Source organism: Cylas formicarius, unplaced genomic scaffold, assembly GCF_029955315.1.
Source record: "Cylas formicarius isolate icCylForm1 unplaced genomic scaffold, icCylForm1.1 PGA_scaffold_12__32_contigs__length_19106922, whole genome shotgun sequence".
NCBI classification, from domain to species: Eukaryota; Metazoa; Arthropoda; class Insecta; order Coleoptera; family Brentidae; genus Cylas; species Cylas formicarius.
This window is the reverse complement of record NW_026844225.1, coordinates 295414-316017: the sequence shown is the minus strand read 5'-3', so window position 1 is coordinate 316017 and position 20604 is coordinate 295414. Positions and strand designations below refer to the sequence as shown.

The following is a 20604-nucleotide window of genomic DNA, read 5'->3' as shown; positions in this document are numbered from 1 at the left end:
GCTAAAAGTAGTGAAATCTCTACTTTTATTCTTTTTACTCTTTACTCTTTACTCTTCAATTATTTTTATCTGTGGGAATGAACAATATTATTAGTAATTGGATTCTATAAATACATCAGCCACTTGAATTATTGAATAATTTACATCATTGTTATTCAATATTGCTCTTCATAGCCTATAGAAAGACACATTCCTCAAATTTGCTATTTTCGGAAATATAAAGTAATTAAGATGTGCCCGTCAATACTTTTTACCTTTAACATATTGTCTTTTCTTACTGCTCGAACAGATTACATAATCGTCGCCATTTCGCTTCTTCTATTAAAATTTAACTTTTTGTTTGCTGTTGTTATTACAGGTGGATTCACCACGTTGGCTTGCGAAAGTAACTTCCATATTTGTCAAGACCAATTTCTTGAGTTATTCTTCTTAAACGATATGTTCCAGTTTTTAGGCGCCGGAAACTCGCCTTCACCCTCTTCCGTTAGCTACGCAGCGTACACACCAATGGTACGAAACGCATTGGCCAGGGACCACGACGTGGACGTGGAAGTAGGATTTGTTGGTATACGCTTTAATAAGCAGTGGACGTTTCTCCGAGTTTTAATATAGTTCAGGCATCGGCAACCCAAACTACCTCCGAGGTCCAAAAACCAACCATTTGATCCCCATATAAATGCAGTCAGTTCCACAATAATGCAAGAAGTTAGTGTTCGATAAAATTGTAGAACTTTTTTTTTGTTTTGACTTACATTACATTTACATTACATTACATTTCGTTAAGTGTTTTTTTGGCCAGTATAAGAATGCATAAAAAAGTTACTACTTACCATAATATTAAAACACCTAGTGGAACACATTTTGTGCATTCATTGCCTTTAAATGAGTAGGGAGTCATACTTTTCTTAAAGCACACTGTTGGTCAAAAGTTATTTCGCTCTTGAAAACAAACCAATGCAAAAATACAAACCAAAAAACATCGCTAGCTTTAAACAAAATTCTGGATATGCACGTTGAGATCAGTTATTCCATCCACAGTTTGTGTTGAATTAGAAAAATTGGACCACATATCCAAAAATTAAAGCATTTCTATTTGAACCAAATATTAACTAGTGGCATTATTTGAGCCTGAGTAATACTAGTAAACTAATTACAGGGCACTTCCATTGGATTGCTGCAAATCTTATGTGTCATTGTACTTTAACGTAACTAATATCTCCAGAGAAAAAAAAACCTAGTCTAAATAAATAATTTATTACGTACTCGCTAGAATTGTTCGCCATGCATTGTCCTCTCCTCGCGTAAAATGGGGAAGCAATAAAAAAGACGGATGAGAATCTATATAGGTTGTCCCCACGACCGATAAATAACTGGCGTGTTAGAAAAACGAAAAGTATTTATTTTCTGAAGATTTAATCACGGGAGATTATGCCCTCTATTTTTAAATTGATTTTTTCAATGATAATCCAACTCAGTAACACCAACTATTTAAGCGATAACCAAAATGTCGGATTTTGTAATTGTACCGGTAGCTCAGAAACAAACCATAATGGCTATGTAACATTTTTATTTTATAAAGATGAATTTACTGATCTGGTTGTTTCGTGCTTATGAGCATAAAACGGTTATTCGATAATTTGAGTTCATTACGTAATACAAGAAAAGCAGCGTTAAGCTCCTGCAAGGCAGATCTGGCAAAAATAGCAGCCCCACTAAGGGTAGCATAGAAGAGATAACGGCAACGGGTGATCCTTTACTGATCGTGAGCACAATACCAGGAGGTTTAGAATGGGCACGAATCAGTCAGAACCATTAACTATTGTTCCAAGTATACATGACTAAAAATGTAATGTAATGGCTTTGAGTCCGTTGTAGGAATTAAAATGGCCACGGGGCAAAGAATGAGAACAGAGCGAGGACGATATGACCAATGCATGCAATGCATGCTTTAGATTACCCTTACGCAGTCTTTACAGCTGGAGATCGCCATAGGACGACAAACAGGGCTGAGATTGAACACATGACGATCAGAATACACTTCAGAAATAATTATATAGACATAAACCGAAGACAGATTTAAACAAGACAGAAGAAAATGAACATCACACTACTTAATGACAAAGAAATTAAAGCAAACATTTCGAACAAAATGAAAGGCAAGAAATTACACTGAAGGAAATGACACACAATCACTATTGGAAACTGTTAAGGAAACAATTGTCAAAAGCGAGACAATATAAGCCCCAGACTACAAGATAAATATTAATACTCACAAATAAAACTGAAAATCACAGAAGCGAAGGAAGAGTCAACTATAAAATCCTACAGGTAGATTGACGCGCTCCAGATGATGCGTGACGATGCGCGATGACCATGATTTTATAAAAGGAAATCTATGGTTTATTTAAAAGTAAACCTCCGCATCGACTGCTCCACAACGAAAATAAAATCTTAAAAATATCCAAAAAAATAACTACACAAGAGAAAATTATATGGTAAGACTTTTCCGAGATCGAGAAATTCTTGTGAATGCGGCATATACTGAGTAAAGTTTAGACATTTTAAAATCAGTAACTTGCAAATTCCCACCACACTATCGATTATGAGAGAGCGGTCGAGAGAATTGATCTCTTAAAGCGAAAGATTTTTAAATGGTTTCGTGAAAGATGTTAAAATAAATAGGGAGGTCTTAAATAATCTACGGATACGGAATACGAAGCCTCGCTTCAAGAGTTACAAAAGCCGGGAACGAATACGAACTGAACACAATGTTCTAAGAATAATGTTGCGGTTATTTCCAAAAAGGTATTTGGGCCAACGAACACAAGGGTAAATAACGAAGTGCTACAACAAGTAGCTAAATTTAGGTATCTTGGATTTCAGATGGCTGAAGTTTGAGAACAGGACGTAGGGGTTAAGGCCGGAATCGAACAAAATGAAGCAATTCTCTTGTAACTAAAATTTAACGCTAAATCCCGATATCATATGTTCCAGTGCCACATTTGTTCTATTTATACAATTTCAATATTAAATGCAAATTTTAAAGAAATGAATGGGAGTAATTGTCCGATCGCGGTGTGGTGGTGTGCCTATGGTGGTGTGCGTGTGGTGGTGTGCGTGTGGTGGTGTGCGTGTGGTGGTGTGCGTGTGGTGGGTGCGTGTGTGTGGTGTGGCGTGGTGAATATGTACCAGCTCAAACCACCATATTTAATCAGGCAGTTTATGCTGAATCCTTAATTACCGCGGAAAAAATTATATTCAAACAATTTAAGAGTGGTTACAGGAGGCAAAGGAACAAAACCTATTTCTATCATTTTTAAAAGCATATTGTCTCTTAAAATTAGAGATGTGATTCCCAAATGGAAGCCGTATACAATATTCACAGAACACAGAAGATTTGGAATGGATGGAAATGTCATGAAGGGCTTAGCTACAAAATGTGGAGCTAAACATTCTCAACTTCTTACCTCCATGAGATTTAGAAAAAATATTACTATGACCTTGCAATTAACCTGCAAAAAACTCATTGCTCAGTTTTATCGGTCAGTTATTAATTATAATTTTTAAATTTGTTCAAATCATGGACATACTCACATATTTTTTTTATTTTATTGTTTTGTTTTGTTTTTATTGTTTTAATTTTAAAAAGGTCTTCAATAAATAAATATGATCAAGTTCTAACTTAATCATTTCCTTTATACCAGCTTCCTTTTAATCTATGTGTGTCTTAGTAGGGGCAATTAGGTACGATATTGAGGAAATGCATGTTTTTAAAATTTTGAAAAAAAAATTGAATGACTAAAATTATTCTTGAAGTTCTGAAATGGCACTAGACAGAATTTTCTAAAGGAAAAAATGCGAAGATATTATTTTTTATTAATAGACAAACAAAAGAACAACCCAGTGAAAACCGCCAATATATTTTTCTTAACCTAAAGTCGTAGTCGTTTAAGTAAATATTGGCTCAAAACAGGACGAAACGTCATTATTGTTTTTGCCTATGGCCCATTCAGGCTTAACTTGGGTATTAGTAAAACATCGATACACCGAATTCTAAAAGACCACTACCTAGGCCGTTATACTAAATTACTTAAAATTCTCTTTGAATAGAATACTATAATTGGCTAAATTGTAGGATAGATGAGGACCCCAAATTTTTTATTTCGAATATTATGAACAAATGAAGCTACTTTTTCGAGCAAAGAAATAGTCAATTTGCATAGCGTGTATATTGATGCCTTTCAATGCAATGCATAATATGCATTATCGCCAGTAAATTTCCATTGGACGCGTGAAAGCGAATTATCAAAAGAGGTCGAATGCGAACGTCGAGAGTGGTATTTTGAGTGATCGATTTAACTACTTGCCGATTTTATAAAAAAAAAAACGTCCCTCTACGAGAGGAGATGCGTGACTGCAACACGATGGATGCGTAGTACACTTCTCTCAAGAAGGAATTTTTTCCACCAGACTTATCAAATTAGCAATTATGATTTAGCAAACCCGTTGGAAAGGAAGGGGTATTGGTATTGGTACTAAAGTGGGGCGCCCTGCGTCCCCCACCCCCTCCTATAGATGGTCAACAACTATTGTAGCCCAATACCGTCCGCTGCCTCATTGCCTCGGATACCGGTGTGACTCTCGCGACCCAGAGCAACGTGACATTCCTCTCCTCGGCCACTCTATTCAGTACCCCTTTGCACTCCTTTATCAACAAGGAGCGCGTGCGCACTGACTTCAGCTCCATAAGTGCAGCCCTCCTATCCGAGCAGAAGAAGACCCTCCTGTTTCCGTGGTTGGGCCGAAGCAACTCTCTGGCCGCCATCAATAAAGCGAAAATATCCGCCTGAAACACAGTGCAGTACTGACCCAAACCCAAGCTCGATCCCGTTGTCTCGCAGTACTCTCCAGCTCCGGCTGATCTCCAATTCTGGACCCGTCCGTGTGCCAGATAAGTCCATCCCAGAAGCCGACTCTGCCCTCTCTCCACTTTTCAATTGATGGGAACAGAAAGGTCCATTTGTCAAAGAAGGTCATCTCGGGGATCATGACATCACTCGGCATGCCCATGACCCCGCGATCCTTAAGCCCGCCCTCTAAAATGTAGTACGGGCCCCGATTGAAGGTTCCCTCCCTCCAGAGCCCGCAGCTCGCCAGCCTCACAGCCGTCCTGGCCGCCTCCATCTGCACCCGATCCGCCAAAGATAAACATAAAAAACATTAAATATTAACATTTTTTGCCAATCTGAATTCTATTGTTTTAATTTAAAAAGCCAAAAAAACTGTTGAAATTGTCAACCATTTTCTCTAAAGCACAACCTACACCAATCAAATTATCTCCAAAAATACGATATACGATTTCGGTGCCTAGTAAACAGGCCACACTGAAACTAAAACGTAGCTTTATTAATTAAAAGAATTATGTTCAGATTTGCAAAAAATGCTAAAAATTTTTATGTTCCTTATCACTTTAAATAATTGTTTTAATATCTAGGTTGACGTTTCGGTTTATCTTTTTGAATAACATATAGGACATATAACATCGGATGCCCTTTTCACCTTTCCGATATTTCATAGAATACCGGAGATATGAGAGGTGCCTCAAAATTGAAAAATTCCAAAATCACCGAAATATACACTGCTAAGAGCTTATGACTCTCAAGATAATTATACACAGAGATCGCCACCAGGTGGGTTTTAAAAACAGATCAGTGTATCAAAGATGTTAGGCTTTCATGGCCACAAACTACACTGCTAAGTATTTCCGGACTTTTGAGCCGTGGCCCCGAGATTACACTCGACGTTTCGTCTACAACTGCGGCAGATATTTTCAAGAGCGGCGATGCGGTAACGGTCGAAGTGATCTTCCGTACTGCTCTGCGATGACTGATTTGCCTAGTGGAGAATCCCCGGTATATAAGCGCTGGAGTGGGCGTGGCCTCGCTATTAAGCATAGGTCGTATTCGTCCGGGTAGACATGATGTTTTGTTTATGACCTGAATCCACGTTCTGCTGACGTTAAGGCCTTTTTCTTTTCTGTTGAAATTATTCGGATGTTTCTGAATTTCAATGGCTTCTCTGAAGAGTCGTCGATAAAAATGTGTTGTCCTGTCCAGTACCTGAGTGTCTTCAAACATGATGCGTATGCTCCGCCACTGCTGACTTGTCCGTATGTCCCAGGAGCATTGAATATATACAAGAATATGTTGTTTGGGTAAACACAACTTTTTAATGGAATATCCTGTGTATTATTACATTTTTGGATTCTACCCAAGTTTCTAGGAAAATTTCATATACAATGCTCTATACCAATGTCTTCCTATGTCTACATTTTTATCTCAAATATGTCATTTGCAGGCCCTAGGACTAACAAGAATTTTTTTCTAAAAGGAAATCGTTATTTTTTAATTTGGGTTTAAGAGAACTTCTATAATCCTTTCATGACTAATAATACAGGGTGTTCAAAAAGTAACAATAAATACTAAATTAAGAAAACTTCCAAAAATCATTAAATGGAAACCCCCAAATTTCATAATTTTATCTTATTTACCATTAAAAATAAAAATAAGTTTGGATAAGATACGGTTGTCTATGCTGAAAATGTTTAGCTTTCGAACGAATGTCAAATTAATATTCTTATATGACGATTTTACTGCGGGTTTCGTGCTGTGTTATACTTGACAACGAATAAAAAGTCAAGAAAGAAGAACATGATAAACAAAAAAGCCACAGGCTCTCGGTAAAATGTAAATTCGTCGTTTTTATTTTATTACTGTCAAAAATATGAAAGTCCAGCTTTGGATCTTCGGGAGTACCGGCAATTATATGCAGCAAGCAGATTACCCACTAAACAGAGTTTTAGTAGAATAGTGCGTAACCTACGAAATACTTCAGCCATAAAAAAACACCAGGACGAACCCGAGAACTGCCCATGCTGAAGAAAAACAATTAGATGTTTTGCTGTATTTCGAAGAGAAGAAAGAAAGTCCCCAAAGGCAAGCCTCGCGTGACATTGCAGAAGTCAAATTGGCATTCAATTCTATTCACTCAAAATTATTTTCCATTAAAATTCCTTCCTGTTCAGTTATTAACAGCTGAAGATAAGGATGCAAGAGCAACATTTTGCGCTCTAATGATGGACCGTTACTTTGAATCCATATTTGAAACAGTATTATGGACTGACGAAAGTTTTTTTAATACGACCGGCATTATTAATAGATCTACTAGTAACAAACACCGTGTTAAAATTATTCAGAAGCAGGGTTACAGAAGTTAGTGTGGTATAATATCTATTTTTTATGAAGGCCATCTTAATGGTGATCGGTATTTAAACCTACTAGCTACGCAGAATTATCCGCTTATTGACGCTCTACTGGAACAAGTTAAACATGATCAAATCTTTCAACAAGATAGTGCTCCTTATCATACGTCACGATCTGTTATTAACTGGCTGAACAACCCATTTACAACTTGGATAGGTCGACCCGGAACAATACCTTGGACAGCTGTTAGCTCTGATTTAGATTTCTTTCTATGGGGAAACCTAAAAAATAAAGTTTATCAAAATCGGACTGAAATAGGGAGAACAAAGAGCAAATAATACAGGAAATACTTAATATCAACGAATCTAAAATGGTTAGTGATGCTATAAATAAAATGGAAACTATATATACGACGTGATTGGCGGTTTATGGAGGACATGTTGAAAATTTATTATAATACCTGTTGTTCCAATCCAAATCCAAGTCAATTCTTTAAGTATTATATCTGACATATTATAGTTTTTTTAACTAAAAATATGTCACATTTTATAAAATTTAGGTCAAAAAATTATTGATAATTTTGAAATAGCAACTATCACCAGCCTCATATATTTCTTTGGAATATTATTGATTTTAAACGCTGTGTTAGCCAACTAAGAATAGATATAACAAAGTTTGAAACCGCAGCAAAATCGTCATATAAGAATATTAATTTATCAATCTTTCGAAAACTAAACATGTTCAGCATAAACAACCTTACCTTATACAAACTTACCTTTATTTTTAATGATAAATAAGATAAAATTATAAAATTGCAGGGGTCGGTCTATTAAAAAAAAAGATTTTGACAGTTTTCTTAAATTATTACCTAATCTTACTTTTTGAACACCCTGCATTATTAGTTAACAAAATATTATTATTTTAATAAATTAAATATTATTTTTAATGGTAAATAAGATAAAATTATGAAATTGGAGAGGTCGGTCCATTTAAAAAAAGATTTTTGACAGTTTTCTTAAATTAGTATTTAATCTTACTTTTTGAACACCCTGCATGCATTATTAGTTAACAACATATTATAAACATTGTGATAAAGTATGTTCTTGCCAACAACGTATTAAACCCAAATTAAAAAATAAAGATTTCCTTTTAGGAAAAATTGGTATTAGTCCTAGGGCCTGCAAATGACATAATTAAAATAAAAACTTAAATATGTCAAAAACCATTAGACATAGATATAGAACATTTAATTGACGAACTCAACAATGGCTAGAGTGGCGAGAAAATAGACTGTATAATTTATAAGAAAACTACGAATTGAGGCCTTATTACTTTAGTGTGTGTTTGATCGACCTGGGAGTCCCGGATTATGCGGGGAGCCGGCCGGCTGAGGCGATTGGAACACTCTAAATTGTCACTAACAGATAATTGTTAATTGTTAGTCTATCTGAACGACCGCAACAGGGAAGGGAGAACATCACGAGCGACAAATTAATTTTTCTGCAACGTTCTACCGAGTACCGATCGATCGATACATTTCGAATCCAAAAAAGCACTACTTGCACTTTGCACTTGCGTATAGGCCTTAAAACGTACCGGGAAATTAAAATACTAAGAAAGTGTCAACATAAATTGCGGTGGTAGTAAATTCTTTTTCCCTTTTAATATAAGGGCAACGAACATTAGAAAAATGACTAAATTAAATTAATTAACTATTAAAAGAACATGCAAACGTAACATTCCGCCTACCAAAATACAACGAATTTTTTTAGTGTGTTATTTGTTGGTAGCGGACAGTTTAATAACCGGGCTATTTGAAGTCTTTACAAGAGCCACTCTAACTATACCGTCTTCCATTGCATTGGCGGGTCGAGATCATCTTTGATTAGTACCAGCGTACCAATTACAACAGAAGAAGGATCTTTATACTATTTGCTACGCTGATGATACGTATATCAAAATTCTTTGGACCACCGGGCCCAGAAATCTTGAAGCATTCGCTGGAGTAGTTGTCAACGATCTAAGTGACTACCAGAAGTCGAAGTGTAATCGTGTTCAGGGGTGCCATCACAGGTTTCAATGTAAGAAAATAACCCGGCGTGAGGGCTGAAAGGTCGTAGGGATCGGTACCAAAAAGGGTAAGTGGACGAGAATTCAAAATGACTTCAATTTGGATAAAAACAGTGTTCAACTCTTCATATGTTAATATGTGACCACAAAAGACACTGTAAAGGTGACTTTTAACCGCTTTCACCCCCGCTTCCTACAACCCGCCAAAATGTGGAGCCGAAGGGGGGTTGAAGTGCCAGGTGATACACACTTTATTGGCGGACTCCCGCATAAAACTATTTTGAGCACCTACAAAATTTGAAATAGCCCAGAGGTATTCGATGCGAAGGTTGCACAAACGATTTTCACTTAAAATATATTAAATTGCCCAACGCGATTGCGGAGCTGGATCGCGATCCTGGATGCGTGTGGAAATGTAAACATTGTATAGGAACGGAACCTGATGTCTCCAAGTACTTTCAAGAAGTAATTGTAAAGGTTAATTCACTCATGTCAACTACGAGCGAATTAAAAGTTGAGCAAGGTCTCTTTAAAGATTCCTTGTAATTTTTTGGGGGGAAAATTGATGACTTTACTGCCCAGATGGAAACAGTTAAAAAATACCTTAGGAGATTGATAACTTAAAAGAGGAACTTGAATCAGTTAAAGCTGAATGTAGCTCTTTGAGATCAGAACTGGAGTGGATGAAGCAACAGGATAGAAATATTAACTTGGAAGTATGTGGTGGTTACTGAGATAAAGGGTGAAAACGTTGAAGATATTGTTAAAAAAATTGGAGAGACTCCACAAATTGAACTTCAGGATGATGATATTGTCTCCAGTCACAGAGTCATCCAATTTCCGGGTGTTGCCTCCAAAAACACCCCCAAAAATATGGTGGTTAAATTTCAGTCCATTTCGAAAAAAACTGAAGTCGCACGTGCAGCAAAAAAGCGAGAGATTTGCAATCACTACTTAATACCTCAATATTTGATTACCCACAACCAAGCAACACAAAGTTAAAATACCCGTGACAGAACAAAATGGTATAGGAATCTTAAAATATGAAAAATTTGTAAATGCCGAAATGCCGGAAGCTTTAGTAAAAATTATCGATTCATGTGCGTTAACAACTATTACTAACACATCTGAAAATCCTGTTAGTATACAATTTATTGAACCTCTAGAAATTGAATTAATAAATGAATGTGAAACTAATTTCATTGAAAAAATAGAAGATAACAATGAAAATTAAATCGAACATTCAATAAGTAATTTCGACAATCTGCAAAAAGAAAATCTAAAAAATTTAAGACTGAATCACTGCAATAAAGAAGAATACAAAGCGATTAGGAAGTTATGTTACGAATATCGAGACATATTTTATTGCGATAAAGTGCCATTAATCTTTCACAAATCAAATTAAACACAAAATTAATTTAACTGACGAAACACCCGTTTACACAAAAAATTACCGTCATCCTGAAGTACATAAAGCCGAAGTAAATAGACAAATAGGCGAAATGCTAAAAAATAATATAATCCAACCCTCACATTCCCCGTGGAGTCCTATATGGATCGTACCAAAAAAATTAGATGCATCAAATAAACGTAAATGGCGCGTTGTCATAGATTACCGGAAACTTAATGAAAAAACAATCGATGATAAATTTTCCTTGCCTAATATTTCAGATATTCTCGATAAACTCGGTAAAGCTCAGTATTTTTCAACTCTGGATCTAGCTAACGGTTTTATTTTTTTTAATTAATTAATTTTTTAATTTTTACGGACCATAGACCATTAGTCTGGTTGTTTAACCTAATAGAACCAAATTAAAAACTTATGAGATGGAGACAAACTAGAAGAATTTGACTACGAAATTCTTTATAAAAATGGCAAACAAAATGCAAATGCGGACGCCTAGTCACGAATAAAATTAAATGCTTTAGAAACTGACTCTATTTATAGTGTCAATTTATAATATTATATTCTAGACAACAATTTTCATCCGAATAAATTAGACTGGAATGAAATTTCAAAAACACTCGAGGAAATAGAAAATAAACGCCTAAAAAGCCCAAAAATAATCATTCTTGAAAACAAACTTTTAAGGCCAGTTTTTGAAAATACAATACATAGTACTAATAATGACAAAACTTTACAGGGAATACCTATATTAAATGAAATTATTAACAAGAACGAAATATATTAATTAAATATAAAAATGAAGGTAAAACTAATCACAGAGGCATAGAAGAAACTTGTAAATTTCTAAAAAATAATTATTACTGGAAATCCTTAAAGTCAGATGTTACAAAATATATTAACGAATGTGAAATTTGCCAGCGAGCAAAATATCAACGAAAACCACCAGATCAACCTTTAATGTTAACTGAAACACCTTCAAAACCATTTGAAATTATACACGTCGATACCTTTATTGCCGGCGGACAAAAATTCTTAACTATAATTGATAAATTCTCTAAGAACTGCGATTTCAGCATGCCAAAAATTAGTACATTTCTTCTCATTCTATGGAATACCAAATTCCGATATTATTTCACTTATGCCCTATGCGATCATTGCATATAACAGTACTATACACACAAATACTAATTTTACGCCTTTTGAATTAACACTAGGACACACTGATACAAGTGACCCTATGAACCTAATCACTTCTCAAATATATTGTGAATACGTAAATAACCATCAAACAAATACTAAGCTTCTTTACGAAAAGGTACATAACGATTCCCTTTTAAAAAAACAAAACGATCGATAAAACTAATAAAAATTAATAAAAACAAAACTCCAGTAGAACTAAAAATTGGCGCAACGGTGTATAAGCGCATCGAAAGTCGAAAAGGTAAATTAAATAAAAAATTTTCTGGACCATTCATATTAACAAAAATCTTAGATAATAATAAAATTGAAATAGAAAACCCAAAAACAAATAAAAAAGAAATAACTCACGTTAACGAAACTAAAATAATGAACATTGTTCCAGGTGGCTCGCAAACATCGGAACAAACGAAGTAAAATTCCACAACCTGAACAACTATCTAGGAATCCTTCCTTATAAACTAGGTACCGCAAAAATAACCTCTAACCAATTCTTCTTTATACAAATTTTTGATTTAAACCCAGCTGTTGCTGAATTCTATGCAATCTATAACAAAGTAAAAATATTAATTAGTCAGATTAAAAATAATACTAATTATTCTCACGAATATTCTAATTCAGTCATCCCTCTTGTAACATTGGCAAAACGCATTGAAAACCAAATTAATCAACTCAATCCATCATATATAAGAAGAAATAAAAGAGGTCTATTAAACCCAATCGGTTCTATTATTAAATGTATTACTGGAAACTTAGACCAATCTGACGAGGCAAAAAAACGATATAGAAATCAAACAACTGCAAGAAAACCAAAATAATTTAGGAACTAATTCAATTAATCAAATAAAACCGTTAGAAAAAACAATCAACTCATTTAAAAATTTGATATCCAATATTTCTCATAACCAACTCATCCTTAAATACAAAATATTACAAATTGATCAAATAATCAAAAAGATAACTGTTGAACAAACGAACGACTATGAGTATTTCCAAATACATGTAGTAATGAATCAAATTACCTTTATGTATAATTCAATATATAACATTTTTGAGAAAATCGAAACCGCAATTAGCTTTGCTAAATTAAATACTTTATATAATTTAATAATTGATCCGTCCGAACTATTCGAAGAAATTAAAAACATTAAAAAAGAATTAAAGGAAAACCAACTACCGTTCGAGTTATCTATCGAAAATATATTAAATTTTGAAAAAATTATAGAAATAAAAAGCTACTCTAGAGGACTAATAATAACTTTTATTTTGGAACTACCACTAGTAGAATCAGAAATTTATCAATATTACCAATTGTATCCGCTACCAGTTAATAGTGAACAAGAACTGCAATATTACGTCAATATACCGATCCAACCATACCTGAGTGGAAATATATACTCATTTATGGACACTAAATGTGTGAAACTATTAAAAAATGAGTTGATGTGTAAAAATATATATATTACCCATATGAAGGAACACCCGCCTTGTTCAGTGGAAATAATAACTCGCAAGACCAATGTGACAAACTGTAAACCAATTAAAATCCAACTTCAAGAAATAAAAATTTTTAAAATCCAAAATGGAAAATGGATTGACACCTAAGAAGACAATAGCAACAGTACAATGTAATGACGACATTAACATTGTACCATTATTCGGATCTCACCTTATCGAGTCTTCCCCAATTTGCAAAGTACAAATTGGAACGACTAGGGACCTATACCCCTAATCGATTGAGATTTGATGACACCCGTCTACCGGAAGTGAATTTCTCACTACTACACAAACAGAAAACAATCTTCGATCCACCAGAACTCACACTGGACACGATCAACCTAAAGGCAATAAAAGAGCTACAAATCCAAATGGACGAAGCAAAAGAAAACCTTGGGAAGATGTCATTACCTATATATTCTACAAGAACTAGTGTTTGGACAATTTTGTTGTACCTAATAATTATATTGATTTTGATTTATTTGTTATATAGATGTTTTCCATTTAAAAGGTTACCTAAAATTAATAAACAAAAAGAGAATATCATTATTTAAACTAAAACCACTTGTTGTACCCGTGCTTTTATTTAAGGGCGGAGGTGTTATAAACGCTCTAATATTGTAAACCGCTGAATAAAAGTTCCCATACATATTGTTTCCCAAAGTGTCAGCAATTTGTTTATATAAAACCACGGTGCGAACCACATCGCCAGCTTTATGTCATCTCGCTTTAATAAAGTTTTTTAAAAAATCAAATTTGTTTTACACGACGAAAACTCTTTGCACAGGTTTTTGAGGCTGCAATTTATTTACAGTTGTTTTTTCTGGTAAAGAATGACATAGATCAAAATCAACATGGTTTTCACAAAAAAACGTTCAGTTCTTACAAACTTGGATAAAGTCTATCGAAACGCCCGCTACAATGAAGAGAGAAAACCACGAACGACGAATTAAAACGTGTTGGTAATGGTAGAAAATTTGTATTTTTTTAGGGCAACTAATATTAGAAAAATGACTAAATTACATTAATTAAACTATTAAAAGAGCATGCAAACGAAACAACATTATATATAAAATTTTCCTAGAAACTTGAGTAGAATCGAAAAATGTAATAATATACAGGATGTTCGATTTAAAAAAAAATGAAGTTGGGTTTACCCAGGCAACACTAAGTGGCCACCCTGTACAAGATCTTTACGAAAAGTCTTTAAACATGTTGTCTTTTTGTATATAATGGCTTTAAATAATAATAAGGGACTTGAGGACAAACTACTTGTTATTAACAATATAGGCTACAATACACAAGAACTGACAGCCGTAGATAAAGCATAATATGCAACACGTTTGGTAAACCTTTTAAGTCACTCATTTAACAAACACTCGCTCCGCTTTACCACACTTTTCGCATAATAAACCATTATTCTATTTAAATATATGTTATACAGGGTGAGTCAAAGTATAGGTCATCCCGTTAATGACACATTGTGTATAAATGTGATTTTCATTATGCCATTTTTCATTTTCGGGGCCGGTTTCTAAAATGCAGGGTGTAAAAATGTATTCATAAAATAACATTTTTATTTATAAATCTCGCAATTTTACACATATTTCACTTTTATGTAGATTTTTATGTGGATTATCAGCAACTTTTCTTTATGTACGCCAATGGTATTAAAACTTATTTAGTTTAATAAACCTCTTACTTTACACTTTTTGTCTCTTATGTATTTTGGATGACAGTTGTAGTTTTTAAAACATTATACAATACAATACTATTGAACTAGACACTAATAATAATCTTCCATTCTTAGATATTCTTATCAATAGAAAATCAGACAACATTGGGTCATTGTGTTTACAGAAAATCTACGCGCACAGACCGATACTTTAATGCATGGTCACATCACCATCAGAGTTAAAACACCTTACCTCTGCTCTTCCCTCTAATAATTTCCACATGAAAGATATTGAGCGTTCTATCAAAAAATACATTTCACCACAACCTTCCAATAGCGATCACTGACCACATATCAAAAGTTCCAAAGAAGTATAACGTCAAAAGCAGATTTACCATTTGTTCAAAAATCTCTCAACATCTTCGGTCCGTCAAAAACAAAATTCCATTTGCGATGCCAGGAGTTTACAGCATTCCATGCATATGCGGCAAAGAATAAATTGGAGAAACCGGACGAAAAATATCAGCTGGCTCAAAGAACACGAAAGAGCCTTACCTCTAAGACAAATAAACTCATCGGCTGTTGCCGAACACACTCATGAAACCGGACATAACATTTTATTCGATAAAACTAAAATTTTTGCACGTAATCAGTTCTTCTACCAACGAAAAATCCGACAATCTATACAAATCTATAAACAACCTAACAATCTTAACCGCGACTCAGGTCTCTATCTGTCATCAATATGGGGATCAGTCATCCGAGACGGTGTTTATGCCGCTAATTTAGCTCTGCCCCCCTCAAACAATATATAAGCAGGTCCAGAGTAAAATACGAATCAGTTTCAGTGAAGCTCTGAAAAAGCCAACAGTATGATTGGCGAAACGTCGGCAAGTTCGACTCAGCAAAAACTGACGCAGGATGAATCAAGAAATTTTGTAAAAAGTAAATCAATAAATGTTTTAATAGCAAAACGTGTAGTTTGCAGTAACATGTTTAAATTTTAACAATAATGTTTAAACATGTGTAGTTAAAATAACATTTCGATTTCTTTTCATGCAAACAAATCTCAAAAAACTTTTATTTACCGAATTTGTTAATTCAAGAATTTGTCAGACTGAAGAACAAAATCAAAAAATCCGAAACGTTGGTACCCAGACCCACACAATACATTACGTCATTCGACTCGTCCAAATTTGCAGTAACATACAGAGCATCCTATTAAAAGTTAGAAAGTCAGAGTAAGATATATCTTGCATATACAAATAAACTAATAGATACATATAAAACTATCATAGAAAAAATCTCTGATTTCAATAACATTTTTTTTTTAAACACCCCAATAAAATACTCTACTACTACTCGGGAAGTACAATAAAAAATTCAAAATTTATAAACACACAAAAAAAATAATAAACAGTAATTTGCAAATTTTATCTACAAAGAAACTATTTCAAACCTTGGCAAAATAGACCTAGTTCTGTGCAAAAAATATGCGCGTTCTTATTCTTTACACTGCTTTTGGGATAAAACATATTTCACATTCGTCAAACATCTTTTTTTTTTTCATAAATTATCTGGGACCAATTTATTGGGAAAAAATGTAGTTTAAAAAAAAGCATGAAGAAATATTTTTCAATTAATACAATTACTTGGAAATAATTGGAATACAGCTGTTAGATTTGGCAAAAAAGAACAAGTACATATATGTAAGGCAGGCAAGATATTTTGTAGATTGCTTTGTCAACAGTAATAAGGACAAAATATATAAAGATTTGCAACATTAATGAAGCATTAATGAAAGCAGAAGCTCATTTGGTCATTACTTGCTCAATAAAAAAATAAAATGATTGTATTTGAATTAGCTCTGACGTGATCAGGAAAAATTGATGACTACGCCACTGGATCGTAAAAAACTATACCTACGTCAGTCTTCACCTTTTCAATAAGTTAACGCATAACCAAACTACCAAGGGTTTCTGAAAATGAAGTATTTCAAAGCCACCCTGTATGACAAAAACTGCAACACGCTAGCTTTATTAATAAGGGGGATAAGTCATAAAACCACAACCACAAAACGATAACACTTGAATATCCCATGTAAAGAAAATGTAAAAAGAAAAATTATAGATAAAAAACAACAAAAAAGTAAGTTTTTGGATTGGATAGAGTAAAATACACCTTGAATGGGCATTTAGTTATTGATCAATTAACTTTTATGGAAAGAAGTAGTATGTATTATTTTGTCAATACTGTAGAAAAAGTATAGTACTTCAAGCATCAAGTTTTGATTTTTTGTGGATTGTGGGAGTCAATCCTAGGGAATATAAGATAATGAGGATGTTTTGCATCTATTTTGAAGCTTTTTCAAACCTATTTGACAGAACACCATTTTAATTACATCAATAATCAAACCTAGTTTCAGAATCCTTTTCAGAATCAATTGCAACTCAGTCCCTGGTCCATTACCAATAACTAATTATTTTAGTATTTCATTTTATTTCCCTTTCTTACTTTCTACTTTCATATATTTTTGCTTACAATATTATGCGCCACAAGTTTTTCTTTTATTAGCAATCAAGGGCACTGAATATTATGCCTCCCCATATAGAAATTCTGTTAATCAGGTTGTTAATCAAATAATGAAAAACAGTTATAACTTACAGTCATCCTGGCCAATGATCTACAGGCGAACAATAGAATGAAGGAGCTGTTGGGCTGCAAAAAGCTCCACCAAACCGGGAGTTAGCCGATCTGGTGTGAAAAGTAAGCTATCACTCCAAAAACCAAATTCAAAATTCAAAACGTGGGAATTATCTCCGATAACATCCGATTGCTCCCAAACCCGTGCGGTAAAATCGCGGAAATGTCCGCAGTGGCTCGGATTCGTGGTACGCTTCCCGCACGCTAGATCGGTGGATAATTAGGTATTTTACAGACGGGAGTAGAAAAACTAAATTATTCCTCCTGAAGATTCTAAGACCGTTTTCTTTATACCTGAAATTGAATTTAGTTGTATTTATTTTTCTAACATCTGGTTGAAAAGCTGGTCATCCCAGAATTTAATTATGATTTGTCGCTTGTGAAACATTATAAAATTAAAATCAAAATTTTTATTTACGCATTTAGCATTTATTATGATTACAGTATAGTATACCTAAGAAAAATAGTAACACCAACACTTACAGTTGCTAAACTACCACGTTTACAAGGCGACCGGTTGATTAAAAACAGTCTTCTTTACTTTGCAATTAAAACTACTGAGAGGCAGAAAATAAATCAATACGCTAGTTATTTGTGAGTAAAATATTTGCAGCTTGCACATTCGATTCATAGGCGAGTTAACGCCATAGTTGGTTATATGAAAATCAATGTTATAAAAATTCAATAAATTTCAGAAAATTCTATTAAAATTATTTTTCATATTTTGATTTTGAAACTGGGGTTTGTGAGATGAGAGTGAATTATAATTGAATCCACTGTTGACACTAAAAAAAAATGCACAGTTTCAAAATGCGAAATAGTGAAAATGTCAAAGAAAAAGGTCAATTCGATGCAATTTTTACTAGCTGGCAACCCTCACAACTCGGCCAAGGAAAATGTCGTAGACCTACTGCAAAGGCATCAAAACCTCATTACCTGACGCCACTGATAATTGGAAAGCAAACAGCAATAATGGTTAGATGACTCAAGAAAATTTTCAAGAATGCTTCATAAAATATTTAGTTCCAGAATTAATTTTTTCGAATTAGAAGAATGTTTTCTTAGTTTCAAGTTTTTCAAATTTTCTAGATTTAATTTGAGACAGAAGTTTCAACAAAAATATGTTTAGTCAGTTAAAAATGCCCATTTTGAATGGATCCATTTGGTTGCCCTTACTTTTTCTACTACACAAGTGCTTTAGCGTGAGACAACTATAGTGTTTTCTGATGAAATTTCGCTAGTTTGCAGAATGACTCTGGAGATCATGTTAAACGGCGGATAGCACGTTCAACTGGGAAAGATAGTGTGAAATATATTTAAAGAAATAAAGAAAAAAAAATTGACTAAAGAAAAAGGAAAAAAGATGTGTTGCATCAAGTATTAAAGGATTCAAAGAAGTTTGTGTGCAGCAAAATAAATGAATGAAAAAAAAAACTATTAATTGAGTGAGTACTTTTAACCAACCCTTGATCACGATTGTTTACATGGACGTACCCCCCATAATGCAATGTCTCACTTATAGAGTACGTAAAATACTTATTAACTAACTTATGAAAATGATAATTAAAAATTTAAAAGGCTAAATATAAACTCAGTTTTGATAAATTCAGTTGAATAAAAAAAAAGGTGTTATACCTTGCGGTTCCTGTAAGTAGTGGCTGCAGTCGTGTACGCTGATTTAGACTCCGGCTGTATCCGATAGCACGGTCGCGATCGATTGACTGGTTGCGGTGAAGACCTGCTACCAAATTAAGCGAGTCACTCCAGCAGCGAACAGCAAATAGTTGTCGAATTCCAAAACGTTGCCCTACAAGGCAAACAACGTAGATAGAAAACGGAAGAAAAAATGGTAAAAAAGGAAATAAAAGGAAAAAAAGAAAAACCCCTGTAAGGGAATGCCAAAAATCAGTTACTACACCCGAAATAAAATATCACATACCTGTAGGTGTTGATCGGGGTTTACGTACGAGTGTAAGACGTATCAACTAATTGGCATTGTGCCAACAAAGCAAAAATAAGAACCTCATGTGGATGCATGAGGTACGTACATATATCACATCCCCAAAATGGCGCAGACAACCTATCAGAAAACAAATACAAAAACATCCAAATGTCTGATCCAGATGATGGCACAATAGTTTACTCGAAGAATCTTTGGCGGATGTCTCAACTCGGTGGCCTGGTATTTTCTTTAAAATCACCAAAATCACACCGAAAAATTCAATTACACTGCGAAGCCCATTCGAACGTTAATGTGTTCTCTAGACGCAAAATCAACCCTCACGAACAACGAAGATCAAGATATCCTTGTCTAACATTCACATAGTCCCATTGGGCGTCTCACTCCACTGCATTCACGATCACAGGTGGAGATAAACTCGACGCGTAATGCCAAATCAACCAGCAAATCAATGTATCAATCACAACAACCGAGAATGCGGAGCAAAACGTAACACTAAACAAGTAATAAAGACCAGAAACGTTCTATCGAGTTACATTACCCAAACACTGAAAAGGAATTAATTTTAACATAAGGAATTATTATTCTTCGCGAGAAACCTTAGAGACTATTCCACAATCTGGCAACTGCGCCAGTAACGACTCCGGCCGGTGACATTTGGAAGCTTGACGTATGATTACAGTAAACAATGGAAAAAATCAGAATGCAACAAGTTTTACACAAAAATACAGGTGTAATCAATATTGACCAGGAATAACGGATACCAAAAGCACACTAAATGCTAAACTGACGGAGAACGTTATAACCTGAGAATCATGAAAATTCTCCAAGA

The 20604-nt window shown here is 34.2% G+C and overlaps 1 long non-coding RNA gene across 3 annotated transcripts; it reads right to left on the bottom strand.

Annotated features, from left to right (window-relative positions):
- Positions 1-785: 785 nt before the first annotated feature.
- LOC132708650 (uncharacterized) lies at positions 786-20085 on the bottom strand. Of its 3 annotated transcripts, none has more exons than XR_009620010.1 (4): positions 19752-20085; positions 19448-19619; positions 4905-18106; positions 786-4846 (listed from the first exon to the last, which is right to left on the bottom strand). It is a non-coding gene; the product is annotated as an uncharacterized LOC132708650 (long non-coding RNA). The 3 variants fall into 3 exon arrangements; XR_009620011.1 differs by having other exon boundaries at positions 786-7543; positions 17774-18106; XR_009620009.1 differs by having other exon boundaries at positions 786-18106.
- Between the last annotated feature and the right edge of the window lie 519 nt (positions 20086-20604).